General features: G+C 41.7%; 1 protein-coding gene across 2 annotated transcripts in view; it reads right to left on the bottom strand.

The window, feature by feature from the left end:
* The window catches only part of lhfpl2a (LHFPL tetraspan subfamily member 2a), a 42,141-nt gene extending 29,734 nt beyond the window's left edge, over positions 1–12,407 (bottom strand). The window contains exon 1 of one of the 2 annotated variants that reach the window (XM_035184208.2): positions 12,182–12,407. The gene's annotated coding sequence lies outside the window, so the exon portion shown is untranslated. The remainder of the gene's footprint in view (positions 1–12,181) is intronic. The other variant, XM_035184206.2, reaches the window with a different exon arrangement.
* Between the last annotated feature and the right edge of the window lie 3,043 nt (positions 12,408–15,450).

The raw sequence follows: 15,450 nt of genomic DNA, 5'->3' as shown, positions 1-15,450 counted from the left end.
CACATGGGCGTGTGTGTTTTGCCTTTGTCACTGGAACATTTTTATAGGCCTAGCGAACTGTTGCTGCATCAGCACCACAGAAACCGCTCAATGGCTTGGATTCAGGACATGTGGGACAAGAGGATAATATTTTTCACGACTGTTGAGTCAAGGACAAGTGGCAGTTCGTAATCATTCTCCCATTTGTCATGTAAAATGTATGGAATGTGCACCAAAAATGAGCCAAACGTTTTAAAAAAGGATAAATCAAAGCAATTATTGTTCTTGAGAATAATAAGCATTGTCTGTTCCTGCTCAGCTGGGCAGCTGGATTACATTCACCACACATTATTTTAGGAGCCAGCGTTGAGACAGAGGGGCTTTGAAAGCTTTGCCAGGATCTCTTCAAAGAGAGGAGGGAAAACCGTTGGGTTTCTGGTGCCTGTGCAGCTTCCGATTTGGGTTTAGACGCAAGCGCGGCCTGTTGAAGGCGACTGCGAGGCTGAAACAATGACGTTCCACTATCTGCATGAAGGTTTGAGTCCAGTTGACCATTCACAACACCAATCCCAACACCTTTTAGTTATAGTTATAGAGCACTTATTGAGTTTACCATAGTAACATTGCCAGTTTTTCCATCAGTGCATCTTTGATTCCAGACAGATGTAAAAAAAAAGCTGAATTCTGGTTTCGAGCTGCCAGCCATCAACTTGCACATGAATTGACATGTACACACTACTGTCAGAGTACATCAGTTGCAAAAGCCATAGACTGTATATAAGGATGGATGTAGGCTCGCCATAAGTGAGGCCAAAGCATCTCTATCGCCCTCTAGTGGCTGGCTGCAATATAGGTCATAAACCCCACCCCCTTAATGTTAGTAAATGGGACATAAAAAGTTAGAATACACGTCACTAACCTCAAATATGAAACGCTACGATTGACAGCTGAGTTTGACTTGCGATGGTCAAGTTTGTGTTTCGTCAGGACCTCGTCACTGCGGTTCCACCCCCTGATTACTGTGAGTGACAGACTCTGGCTGCAAATGGCGTCTTGGGGGCAAGATGGTAGCGTTCATACCCAGGATATGTTGGCTTCATTTCTGGATAGTGGAAGGAAGTGGAGAAACTCCATCCATTTTATTTTCAGTCTATGTAACAAACAAATCAGGCTAACATTAACTGTACGAGTTGTTTGAAAACACTGTCTCCAACTAACCTTTTGTGATATCAAGATGGCGCCTCCCGAGTGGCAGCCTGTTACAGCAGCTCTCGCTCACTTAGAGTTTTTTTTCTTTCTAACTAAGCAAATTTCCCCACTGTGGGACTGATAAAGGAGAATCTTATCTTATCTTCTCTTTCAGGTATTTTCCAAAGAGAAACCACATAAAATGCGTTTCGAATGTAAACATCATACTAAAAGCCTGAGGCCAAACATAACGTGTCCCAGGCAAAACGTTAGCATCCTGACAAGTTGTTGATCCGTGCAGGTGACAAGTTGATAAAGAGGCAGTGTTGCTCTTGTATTAAAGTGCAAAGTTGGTTGGTCCTCATATTATCAGTGAAAATCAAAGATCAGACTGTTGTTTCATTCTAGCATGGCGCTGTTTGGCTGACATCATTTTTACCTTTTCAAACTCTGTGTATTCAGTTTTAACATAACAAACAGAAAAGACTTTGATGATGAGGACTAACTGGTGTTTTTGGCAAACGTACTGGGAACGTTTACCACAGTTGCTGGAGAGTAAATTTTCCAAAATCCAATACAGAGCTGGAGAGAGCCGCTAACGCTAACAGCATCCACGTTCACACAGGAGAGAAACGTTACATAGTAAATGTGATAGTTGTGAGCAGGTCTTTTTTTAGCGTAACCTTTAACCCCACAAACTAATTTACTTAGTAAATGATGTGCTCCTTGGAAATGGTTACTACGCTTGGTTACTAGGTGGTGAGCTACGGTTTAACAAACACTCGATTAACGTGCTGAACGCCAGACTGTCAGTTTACATTTGAGTGGACGATTCAAAGACATGGAAAAAATCAAGATTTGACTTGGTATGGATCTTTATCTCTTTTTATATCATTTATTCCTGGAATTCTTTAATACGATTATCTGCACATGAAAACTGATCCTCTGTGACATTGTCCCCCCTTTTCGATGACGTTACGCCACTAACGTCCAGCTCCATCTCCTCGGCTCGCCCCTAATTCCTTTGACACAAACGCACACCCCCCCGTTCCACTTCCACTAAAAAAAAAAGGCACACACAAGCCGGGCCATTAAAAAAAAAGCACTCGGTGTGTAAAAGTAAAAAAACAAGGTGTGTTTTACTCCCTCAGGCGCACGCTGATTACACACTCTGCACTAATGCAAAGATTATCCACACTCTATCCAATTTCCTCCTATGTGTGTGTGTGTGTGTGTGTGTGTGTGTGTGTGTGTGTGCATGTCCTGCCTGTAAACCACAGGCCGCACACAGAATGACATCACCTTGCAGTGATTAGTCCGTGAGCTCAAAGTGAAACGCAGCAGATGGCCGCATAGCGTCATTCAGCAAGACTGGGTTCTAACTCTTAATGCAGATAAAGGAAAAACAACAGATATGGAATCAAAGAGGAAGAAGAGGATGAAAAACAACAACCTTTAACCTGCTTTGAGTTCATGTGTGTGCAGTTTTCTTTGATCTGACGTGGTGAAGTCATCACTGCGCTCTCTCTCTCTATATGATAAAAGACAGGTGTATTAAGTGCTCTATAATGTGAATAGGAGGGTCATTTCTCTGGACTGGATGCAGGCCAAGTTTCTCCCAGACTGCGATGACAGACATAATGGGCAAAGGGGTTTCACATGAGTTTACACACAGACACACAATCACATGTTCACACACACACACACGTGCACTCACAAACGCACACAGTGCACGTGTTGCTCATGTTCCCCAAATTACATTATGAAGGCTTAAAGACGGAGAGGCATGGTCTTTTCTGTCTGGCCTCTGAACCTGTGAACCTGCAGTCATAAAGATTCCCATTCAGTGTCTCAGGCCACTGGCCCCCAGGAATCCGATGGCTCTGCACTAACTAGCCCATAACGGCCTCTTTAATGTGTCTAACCATCCTGAGAGGTGGATAAGATCATGGAAGTGTTTACATAATCTGGTTAAGTGCCTGCCCGCTGTTAAACTGTCTCAACTGAGCAGCGTCAATACAACTGCAGATACACGGATAATTTGGGGTTTTCAGTTTAATGGGTCTGTTCTCAATTACATGTTTTCTTTAATACCTCTAGTTGTATCTCAAAATGCAAATGTTTTAATATTAACTCTATTTGACTTTTTTAAATAGTCAAATATTAGTCACGTTGCTTTTTATTCACATTTTACACTATATTTTACATTACTATAACTACTACTGGATTATATAATGCTGTATTTGTTTATTGTTGCACTATACTATATATACTATTCAATTATATATTTTGTGGTGCTCCATAGACTATCCATATCACGTTATACTGTAGGTTTCACCTTATATTTTATATTCTTTGCTATATTTTACAGCACCAAATTATATTAAATAGTATGCTACTATATTTTCATTGCACTATAAACCAACTATTATATTATATTATATTATTAGAAATTGGGATTTTACCATAGTCAATGGTTTATTTGAACACAACTCAACAACATGGTTTCATATATAAAACTGTATAAAAATCAGTGCGCTCCTCCATCATTCCTCAAACTAACTAGCTGTAATCTCTGATGTCTGGAAAGCCCGTCTTCGTCTAGAGCTTATTAGAAATGGTGTTTGTTAAGGGCCCCTTAAAACATAAATATCCAACAAACAGCAACATCAGACTGTTTTTCAAAAAAACTACCATATTAATCACACATGTTGAGAGAGGCTCTTTTCTGAGTCTGTTTTTTTTTTTATTATTTATTATGATGTACATCTCAGTGGGGTTTTAAATGAGGTTTGATTTTCCCTTTAATCAAATACTGTAGTTTCGCTTCAGCTCCCCCCTGTGTGACCAGGTATTTTCAAAAGCATCCACCTCAGAGACCTTTTCCCAAAAGCTGTCATACAGACGTGTGGAAGGAGAACCACAACAGTTTTCAATAATCTTATATTATCTATGATGACTGCAGCTCTCCAGTGTATTTTAGGGATAATTGACAGATGGAGGGATGAATATATGGAGGTCAGAGGCAGCTATTAAAAAGTGGAACCCCTGGAGTCATCAGAGCTGGTGTAAGGATTGGGGGGGGGGAGAAAGGATGGATAGAATCAGGCAGCAAGGTTACAAAGGCAGCTCCAGACTCCTGCCCAAGAGAGACTGGGTCACAGATGTCTGACCCAGAGCTGCTCCAGTTAATTGTGAAACAAAAGCCTCACCTTCTCTTTCTTTCTGTCTCGAGTTTCCAGCTCTTTGTTTTCCTCTTTTTCATCTCTCCCTTTCTCTTTTCTCTCTGAAATTTGTTTTCCTTTGTGTCTGTTTTCCGTCTCCCTCCACTGTTATTACTGCCCTCCGTGATTCCCTTTTCTCAGGCCTGTGTTTACTCCCCCTCTCCACGCAGCGAGCGACGCCGTAATCCCTGCTGTCTTCAGACGGCAAATACCACTTGGCTGTCGAGGGCCGCCCCCGAACGACAACAGCAAACAAAGAAATGCCTCATTCCCTGCATTCTTTTTTTTCCCAAAAGCATGTGTGCAAGCTTCATAAGAACAGAGCAGAAGTCAATCACAGAGAGAGAGTTGAAAAAAGTGAAATCATAGCACTCGCGTCTGCAATGAAAGTATAAACTTTGAGACAACAGCTGATTCACAGCTGGATTGAAGTGTTGTTGCGAAGATGCTTTCCTGGCAAAAACAGATGAACTTTACACAGAGGAGATTTGAGATCAGTAAAGAGACTGTGGCTCCATCCTAACTAAAATGTTTTAGTAAGCATCCATACTAAGACCCCTGAAAACGTTTATCACATGACTTCACATACACTGGTCATGTCTAAACAACAAGCGGATTGTCTAATCTGCAGATGGCTGCTTGGGCTACATCCACATCACTTGCGTCTTTTCAGTCACAACGTAACCTTCGCTGATTCGTCAGGCTCCTGTCACATGACCACCTTCCCGAAAAAAAACAACCAGCATCAGCCTTGACTATCAGTCTACAACGAAACATGGATAATTAATTACAAGCATATCTTTTGAGTGGCATACAAATCTCTTAAAGGGATGGTTCACCCAAAAATGAAAATTCACTCATTATCTACTCATCACTGTACCGATGGAGGGGTGGGTGAAGTGTTTGAGTCCACATAACACTTTTGGAGTTTCAGTGGTAAACAGTGTTGCAGCCAAATCCAATACAATTCAAGGAAATGGTGATCACTTCTTCAAACGTAAAAAAAAACAACAGAAAACAACATAACATGCCTCCAAACTGCTCCTGTGGTGTCACCCGAGTGTCTGTAAGCTCCGACATTCTCGAAAACATGTACATTTGCACCATGTTTTTGATAGTCTGCTGTGATCCACGCACTAACGCGGCTCCGGAGACGGATAACAGACGGCATTTAGGCCAACAACACGGTGTAAACGCCCTTCATTGGAATACAGGGGCCTACGGACACTTGGATGACACCACAGGAGGCATCTTGTGTTTTTATCCATTGTTTTTATACATTTGAAGAAGTGGTCACCAGTTACTTTAATTGTATTGGATTTGGCAATAAAAAACAACAGGAAAGAAAACTTGCAAAAAGGCACATGTCTGTTTGGTCCCACGGGGGCTGTAACATTACCCCCGACCAGTCTAGCTGAGCAGCCACCCTCACCTGGAGAGCGCTCACACTACAAATCAATTCACAGCTGCGCAGACCATTAGGTAGTGACCAGGGCCTCTCAGCGACAGACTAAGGATTAATGGAGACAGATTCCGTCAGAGGTTCCCAAGCTTTTATATTAAATATCACATTACAACGTTTTGCACTAAAACCTCCAAAGGTTTTTCCCTTTCAATCATTGTAAAATAATTTCATTGATTTTAAGGCGCGGACTGTACAAAACAAACACTCTAAAATAGATAATAGACATTAATTCACTTGCTATCACTTACACAAATGACTAATGACTTTAAAGGACATGTACATGGTTATAATTACATCCTTTTGCCTGAGTAATATGCAATGCAAAACTTTTACTTGGAATTGATTTTTTTTTTACAGCGTAGTATTGGTACTTGAAAGTATTGAATACTTTTTCCACAGTTGCACACTGCCTATGTAATTTATGAAAATGGAAAGCTTGGCAGACAAAGAAACAGTAACTAAATTACAAACGGTCATTTTGTGACTACATTTATTAATATGAACAGCATCAGGCTGAACCAGTGACCTGCCTTACATTTAGAATGAGTCACTTTTATTAAAAGTAGTTCTGCCAAAGCAGGATGGAGACAGAGAAAGCATTATAGCTGCTGGTGCTGCCGTGCTCTGGATACGAGGCTTCAGCGGTGATAATGACCGGGGACAGTCGGCCAGCCCAAACCAAAAAAGAGGGTTTCCATGGTGCTGGTGAAACCAGAACCCCAAACACAGGGAATCATGTCTCTGGTTGTGAGTAATACGGGCTTCAAGCAGCTGGAGGGTTTCTCAGCTGTGCGGAGATTTAGCAGATTTAGTAAATGTGAGTGAAAGTGAAATGACTCCAGTCTGGTCTGTCCAGTCAGAAATAATCAGGGTCGTAAATGGAGTCATACTCAAAATGAAACCAGTAGAGAAACTGCAGTAAGTCGTGAGATTTTAGAATTAGACACATACAAAATGTATAATCAGATTCAGCAATGTGAGGCAAAAAAAATCTTTAAATACCTAACCTACATGAAATAAAATAGAATGAAGTGTTTTGCTATATTATTCTTTATTAACCATCTTATTCTGAAGATGAAACGTCTGATGATTAATTGGCTACTTAAATGTGAGGATTCCCTGTTTTCTCGTAAACTCTTTGGACAAATCAAGCTGTGAACTTGCTCATCTCACACGTCTGATTTCACATTTAACAAACAAGATGTGACACATTAATAAGTGAAGTGCTGCTGGTAGACAGATTTCTTTTACCTAGAAAGAGTAAACTGCTTTGTGGTTCAAGCTTCATAATAAGTGTGCAAGAGTCTTAAAGGGTTAATCCTATCACGTGATTGATTAATAAAGGAAATAATAGGCAGTTGCAGCCCTGCTTTGGTTTGACAATAAACCTATAGTCTCCAATCACAGTCATTGTTTTCTCATTGTAACACGAACCAACTGGAACATGAGAGCAAACTATGACATTTTCAGCAGGGACACAAACACAATGTGCAGTTTGGTCTTATCTCCTTCATACATCTTAAAGCCTTTTCCATGACCTAAGCCAAAGTGAACATATGATACGGCCTTATCGCGCATTACACACAGACGGCCTATTGTGGCGGGTCGTAACCTTCCACCATTAGCATACAGCTGTGCGGCCGAGTCCCAGAGATCCAGCTTATTAATCAATATTCATGTCTGATACAAGGATTGCCAGTAAAGAGAAAGGGATGGTTGGCAGGAAGGTAAACAGGAGACGCTGCCGCTGCCTCAAGAGACGTAAACTGAAGTGAGTGTTGAGCACGACCGGCAGAGTTTAATGAGCCTGCAGCTGCTCCGCGACGAGATAAAGTGCTGGAGGCCATGCAGCTGCAAAACCCACCGTCTGTCTGCCGCGCATTCCCCTGAGAATGACCCCCAGCTCGCCACAAAAGAAACAAAACCCACTTCTTTCTCCTCATCTCACCCGACAGGAGGGTCCTGCCCCCCCCCCTCTCTCTCTCTGCCCCTCCGCAAGTCATTCACTTTCCTGGATATCTCTCTTTCATTCTGAGGGAGGGTACGTTCCACACAAGCCTACAGTCAGCCCTCTATTGATAGAGGGAACAAGTGTAGGGTGGAGGCTTTGTTCCTGCCCGGACCCCACCCTGCTGGTTTCCTAGTAAACAGTGGGCTACAGAGCTGTTGTTGGAGGAAGATGTACCCCCCGGGAGAGGCTCATCTCCGGGAGCCACAGGGGAGAGGGGGGGGGACCAGACAGGCAAAGAGCAGCAGAGAGGAGAAAGTAGGGTGATTAGCTCCAGTGCTGCCTAATCTAATCAGCTCGTGCATGGCCGGCCCACAGCGTGGCAGGGAGGCGAGGGGGTGAGCACCGGCCAGCAAAGTTTTGGTCGGGTATCATTCTGAGGTCCATGGAGGGTTTAGAGAGATGAATCGGCACAGAAACAGGTCACATGGGAAAGGTCATCACCGCAAAGCACTCCGGAGTAGGGCTGGGCAGTTAACCGAAAATGTATCGAAACCGACATTCATAACCTCTAACTGACTTAATCTTGCTCGGGTCGGTTAATACTTTCCCCAATGCGTGCATTCACGAACTGTCGGGTTTCCGCTACTTTCATGCAGTGCATGCGTCCCGTTACCTTTCAATAAAATTGTGGATTTCTCTGTGTTTGAACATTGTCAGAAACATTTTGGATAATGTAAGTACACAAGTCAACAAATAATATAGTATAGGTCTAGTTATTTCCTGACAATTCAATAAGGAATTGTTACATATCTTATCTTTAAATGTGAACATATGCTCTTTTCCTTGCCATAACGTTTTAGTTAATTGCGTATCTGTTGCTGAGGCCTTCTAGAGAAGAATTTTCTGAGATGGACCTGGTGAAGAGATTGAAGAGAGTGAAGAGAGTGAAGAGGCCACTAGATGTTAGGGCTGCACAACCCACTACAGTGTCATTGCAGCAGGTCGTGCATTGGTCTACAGTGAGGAGCGTTAGTAATAGTAGTTAGTCTGTCCGTGCAGCCCACTATTGTCCGATCAGCTAACTAGGTTTTTATGAAAACTAGTGAGAAGCCTGCAGAACAGATAATGACACCAAAACATCTGAGAGGGATTATGTGAGAACTTTTAGATAAATACTTGCGGGTAAAGAGGTTGACGCTGTTCAGTAACATTGTAAAACAAAATAAAAAGGATAAAAATAAGTTTATAATACAGGTTATTAATCGTGTGTTGCGTTTGACTTCATTTGAACTAATTACAGGGTCAGATACAAGTTGTTCGAAGAAGTTTTTTTTTTTTATATTCCCTATAGCAGACAACAAGATAACGCCTCTATGACGTCTTCCTCTTCCTATGGGTTTTGCAGACCTTAGAAACTGAGCCCGTTTCTGAAGCGGTTCTATAAAACAGAAACCAACACGGACACACGGCTGCTTTTAATTCTCTCTGGAGTACTCCCTCTAGAAGCTTGGAATCGAGAGCCCTCATAACGTAATGTGACCCAGTTAAGATATGTCTGAATTTTAAGACTTGTCTTCCCCACATTACGTCAATTTTATAGCCAAATAAACAATCTTCAGGGTAAAAGGGGGCGTACAAACTAAAAAAAAAAACTTTGTAGTGTGTTGGTTTCATTAGAGAACTTCCCGGATGCTCCTGTTGAAAGCTTTATTAACCGCTTGCTGAGAGACCAAAAAAAAATATATATATTGTGGGGTGAAACAGAGACTGAAGAAAAAAGAGCCGATTGTCAAAAACAGATGTTGCTGTTCCGTGTACAAGTGCAACAGTTACAGTAGTCTGAAGAAATATGGTACAAATAAGCCAGCCTTGTTACCAGGGCCATCGACACTGGAGGAAATCCAGAGTGCTGCGACAAACTGTATTCCAGATGTTGGTCGCAGCCGGCCGGAGTCATCTGGTTTGACCTCTGACACAGGAGCAGCAGTTCAATTAGTGGATTTCACACTCAGGTCACAGATTCACTCTGGTCCCTTCTTGGGTTTCCAGCACACGCTGATAGGGCCCAGGTCTGATTTCCATCAGCAGACCTCTCGGCGATATTTACACTCACAGACGCATAAAAGTGAAGTGTTTATTTAGGCTCCAAATGTGCGGAGGAGATGTAGATCAAATACCCCGGTAAAAAAAAAAATGAAAGTCGTCATTCCAGGAAAAATATGCTGACCAGTACCATAAACTACAGCCAGGATGCTGGATTAATGACAAAAGCAGTGCCATCAAAGCTCAGAGAAGCACGGCAGGCAGATGATGTGGTCTGCATGAATGGGTTAGCAGTTAAACTTTTTTATTTCATTATTTATTTATTTTTACACTAAAAGTATCACCAGCTGCTTCATCGGGCACCGGGCAAAAAGAGTGACTGGCAAGTTTTTTTTTTTCCATGCTTTGAAAAGTTTACCATTCTGTTTAGGGAAATGAGAGGAGAAAAAAATAAAAAAAAACATTAAAGAAGTTTTCCAAAGCATCTGCGCCGCCAAGCTGCCAAGAGAGAGAAACTCAAGTATTTTTGCTTTTCCTGTGGCCTACACGGAGGAGAGAGAGCGTTCGGCAGGGTCGTAATGAATGAAGCCCAGAGTTTTTTAACGGGCCAAACACGGAACCCTGAGGGACCACGTGCACTGGCACATGACTTGAAACCACTGGCAATCCCTGACAGTGGACTCCAACTGACCGCCCATCTTTAATGCTAGTTGCTCTTTCACTGATGACATAAGCATCATTAAACTTCTAAAGCTCACTTGTGCTGACTTTAAAAAAAGGAGAAATTACAAAGAAATGGTTTCGGCTGATGACAGAATATCGACTCACGGCAGAGACCATACAGAGGCCGCACTGCTGCCACTCGCACATCTGGAAATAAGGCGACGATGATGCACTGATATACGACGATTAAGCACGTTCAGATTTACAACGCTAAACTGCAGAAATCCGAAGCGACACCAGCAGTGGTCGTCTACAGGCAGCGGGAGCAACATCCATGTGGAAAAAGATCACATGGCTCGGATGTTTCCTACCACAATAAATCAGTGACTGAGGTTTGGAACAACAGCACTACATCTCTCATGAACACTGTCCATTAAATCGCTGCAATAAAGCGTCACATATGGAAAAAGAAGAATCACAGCTTGCTGGGAAACACATGGAGAAAAAGAAAAGTGGGGCTGTCCTGAGGCAGAATACATGACACAATGATTGACTTTGGTTACACAGCGGTAAAGACTTCATATATGTATATGAAAGCACTGTGCCCTCGGGAGACCTTTCTGTTTCACACACAAACACCGGTTTACAGGCCGGACCAGTTCTCATGTTTACCGTTGAAACACAACACGGGAAACAGGATAACAATCTGTGTCGCACTTTGTCAAGACCACTGACTGACTTCACCTCCACCTCACAATAGCAGAGGCAACCTTAGACCTCTGATACGTCCACCGATGCATCAGCAGGTGTTTGGGGTTCATGATGCACTCAATGCGAATTTTTTTTGGGGGGGGGGATTACACTTGGAGCCAAGAGAACCAATCGATCATTGATTGCCAGAAAATCAGTTACGAGAAGATCTAAGTTGGAGCATTTATTGATTTGAAAGTGTTGAAAGACATCTGAAAACATTAGCCTCTTCTCTTGGCATTTGTTTTACCTTTTTCTGCCAGTTTATGGACAAAACAAGAAATGAAGTGCCTCATGAGTCTCTTTTCCATCTTGAGTAAGACATTAACAGTGTACCAATGCACAAAGAATAACAAATAGATAAATCCAAGAGAGGAAATGGGTTTTTAGGTTGTTAGGGTTACAACTGATGATTATTGTCATAAGAGGTGAAAATCCAGCTGTTTTCATTAAGTCATTATGGGTAAACATCCAAAAATGATCTTGGTTAAACTTCTGAAATGTTAGAATTGGCTGCTTTCTCAAGTTTGTTGGACAAAAAACACAACTAAGAAGACATGAGTGCAATTTCAAAACCCATTTCTAACACTTGAAGCATTGTCACCCAGTTCAAACTACATTAATGGAGGAATCCGATTTCCACAGCTCGCTGTTGATACACCCAGCCCTCAGTGACACGCTGGGCTCCCGATGAGCTGCATTGCCTGGCAAAGCATCAGTCTGCTCGGCTTCCCTGCCACGAGTTTCCCCTCCACAGCCCGGAGAGCAGAAATGTGGAGGAACTTGGGCGGAAGCCACAAAGATCCATGTGGGAGTTTTTGCAACAAAGACGTGTTTCATAAAAGAGACCATCTCTCTGTGCTGTTAGTTTAGAAACAAGAGGAGATTCCTGCTGGTTGGAGCAGGACAGTTACTTACGTGGAACTGAGCAGCGACGCCTCTGAGCTCCGGCGAGTTGAAGGATCTTCCTGCGTCTTTTTACGCAGCGTAAGTTCAACTGCGGGACTCGATCCTGGCTTGGTTTCGTTTGTTTTTTTTCTTCTCCTCCGCCGCTCAGTGTCTCCTCTTCATCCTCCACGTTTTCTCCGGGACCACAGAAGAATGAATGGCTGGCTCCGGCCCCCCTCCCTCCCTCAGCTCCTCCTGCCCCAGACAGACTACCGTTGGGATGGGAGTGACTCCTCCGGCTGCTCCCTCCCCCATCCACCAGTCACTGGCTCTCTGCAGCTCCCACTGCTCCCAGGACAAGTCTACATGATGTATTTCATTCATGCCACTATGTGTGATCTCCCATCATGTGAATGGACAACACTGGGATGTGGTGGATACCACATCAAAATAAAGTGGGCCTCCAACTTTGTGCTTTTTGAGAAAATAGTGCACGTTTTAATCTTCTACATTTATCTAACATGTGCAATTTAAGTGGTCACAAGACTTAACACACAAAACATTACCTCTAACATATGATTATAGATTAAACTATAGTCAGATTAGAGTAGTTTGAATTAGTAAAATGCTGTTTGAAATGCATCCAAATGAAACACACTAATATTTAACAACAAAAACATAATAATAATAATGAAACTTTATTTTAGAGCACTTTTCAACACAAAGTACAAAGTGCTGCACAACAAGAAAACGAATGGTTAAAATACAGAAGGAAGTACATAAACAATAATGGTTATAATAAAGATAAAAAACCCAAATATTCAGGAATATGCCTTCTGAAAAAAGTAGGTTTTTAGCTGAGGCTTAAAAGAAACAGACTCTATTTCCTAATATAATCTTCAAACATAGGGGACTACTTTGATAGCAGTTTTTTTCATTAAGTACTTTCGCTCTAAGTTTGGAAGCACTACTTTTTTTCAAAATTGAGTATTTTAATATTTTAGCTAAATTTGTGTCCGTAAAGCAACTACTTCCTTCACTGTTGCAAATGTGTTGTCCATTTTCAGATTGAAGAAGCTGCCTGAGGGCAATAGCTGATTTCCCATAGTGGCGTGCAGACTCTCTGAATGGATCCCATTCAAGCATCATGGGAATAGCTCTCATCTCAAAGCTCCCTGGGTGTAGTTTAAGTAGAGGAGTGAATTTTCTAATTATAGATTAACCCTCCTCCATTGCTCAACCAAAAAGAAAGGGAGACAAAATGTTAAAAAGTGGTTATTGAATCTTTTACCAAACTAGTTCTTTGGAAAGAATGTATAGTTCACCAATAAAGGGTTGAAAGTACATTATCTTGACATTATCAGTGAACCTTAATCGAATCTTACTTTGTGTGTAGTATTTGTCATACTTACTACTCATTCGATGTTTAAACAGCTTGTAGAGCGAAAAATATTAATGATTGCACCTTAAAGTGAACGTTTAGGAAAAGGTAGCATACTCCTCCATAAGTAAGCTACACGAGATACAGCATAAAGTCACATTTTCTGGCTCACAAGTAATATTTAATTGCAACCAGAAATATTACACAAAAAAACACAATATTACTTGGGAGCTTGATTGACTTTTGGAGCTGATGGGTCAAAGGTCAAGGTTTACAAAAATATCTTCCAAAAGCACATTTTCAAAAATATCCAAGGCAAATGTATTTGTCAAGCACATTTCAGGGAACAGGGAAACAGCGTGAAGATCTTAGAGCTGGAGTGATATGATCCACCTTCCTGGTGTCAGTGAGGACTCGAGCAGCAGCATTTTGAATCAGCTCCAGCTTTCTTGTGCACACAATACTACAATAGTCAAGTCGGCTGAAGATAAACGCAAGTTTTTCTAAATCCCGCTGATACATAAATCCTTTAATCCTTGATATGTTCTTAAAGTGGTAATAAGATGACTTTGTAATTGTGTTATTGTGGCTGTTAAAGTTAAGGTTAACCTCATACTGATCAGGAATTCATTCCCTATCGTGTGATGTCACAAGAATTACATCATCATGACTTCTTTTTGATCTACAGCTTGTATAGATTAACCAATCATTCCTCGGCATATGGTATAAATTATGTCATTATGAATTGGCTTTATTACAATATAAAAAAGTTAGCGTGGCCTGAGTGGGGTGTACACTGGGTGTGCATCAGCCCTCAGATGTTTTTCATTCTGATTGAAAAACACATGCAGACACAGATGCATTTGGTAATTTAATGATTAGAAATTAGCATTTTGTCACATGTATGAAATAGTCTGATTCCCGCAGTCCCTCTTGTAAACACATCTGAATCTCTGTGGATCTGAGTCTTAACCTTCACGGGGAGGCTAACAGCTGAGCCAAAGACCCTCAGCCGACAGCAGTCACTGCAGATTGCTCACATTCTGAAGGCTTAGTCCAGGTCCAACATGTCGGCGTCCATGCTACACAGCAGAAAGCCATACTTTGCATTATTTCCGGATGTGTGTCTATGAATGCACCCACTCCCAGTCGGAAGTCTTCTACTGTTGCCAAGTCCAGTGGAAATATAAGTCACCTGTTTGCAGTAGATAGGGTGACGTGGTGCAGTTGGCAGAACAGGAAAAAGTGTGAAACAAAAACTTTTGTATATTCATGCACGGTTTCCAGGACAGCGTGAAAGGTCTATTTTGAGAATGTTGTGTCTAGAAGGGGAAACAACTGGTGCCAGGACCTCAGTGCCCTCTTATTTGGGCTCCTTGGTCAGTAAAATGAGATCTGAATGGAGAGAAAACACAAAGGCAGTGGCACGACTTTGGTTGGAGAGTTTCTCGCTAAACAGCTCTGCAGTTATTGACAATAACAGCCCTGATGTTATCCATCCAGCTCCTCATTGTGAGGATCAGTGTTACTCCGGGTGACGGAGTCTGGTTTGATTGTCAGACTTAAACAACAGGCCGCAGTAGAAAGACCTCACTTACCTCTAGAAAATGACTGATTGTTTCCAAAAATGAGTCATAAGATTTATAGTTTATCCGAGATCTGAATGGACTTGAAGTCTCTGTAGTCAGTGTTTCAATTACAATATACAGGAACTTTATTTAGATAAACATAGAGACAAAAAGGGGAAGCCAGTTGAAAGTGGTGATGGAGCTTTCACATTCATTATTTCCTACGTTTTCCCATCAGATGTGTGTGTATAAATACACTTTTTAAAACCTTGCACTATATTTCTACTATTTATGGCTGTACATTTTATAGCAGCTTTTGTTGAGTGAAAAATTTGAAGAATAAAAAGCTA

Source organism: Hippoglossus stenolepis, chromosome 18, assembly GCF_022539355.2.
Source record: "Hippoglossus stenolepis isolate QCI-W04-F060 chromosome 18, HSTE1.2, whole genome shotgun sequence".
Taxonomy (NCBI): Eukaryota; Metazoa; Chordata; class Actinopteri; order Pleuronectiformes; family Pleuronectidae; genus Hippoglossus; species Hippoglossus stenolepis.
The sequence above is the reverse complement of the archived record's forward strand: the minus strand, read 5'-3'. Positions and strand labels throughout refer to the sequence as shown.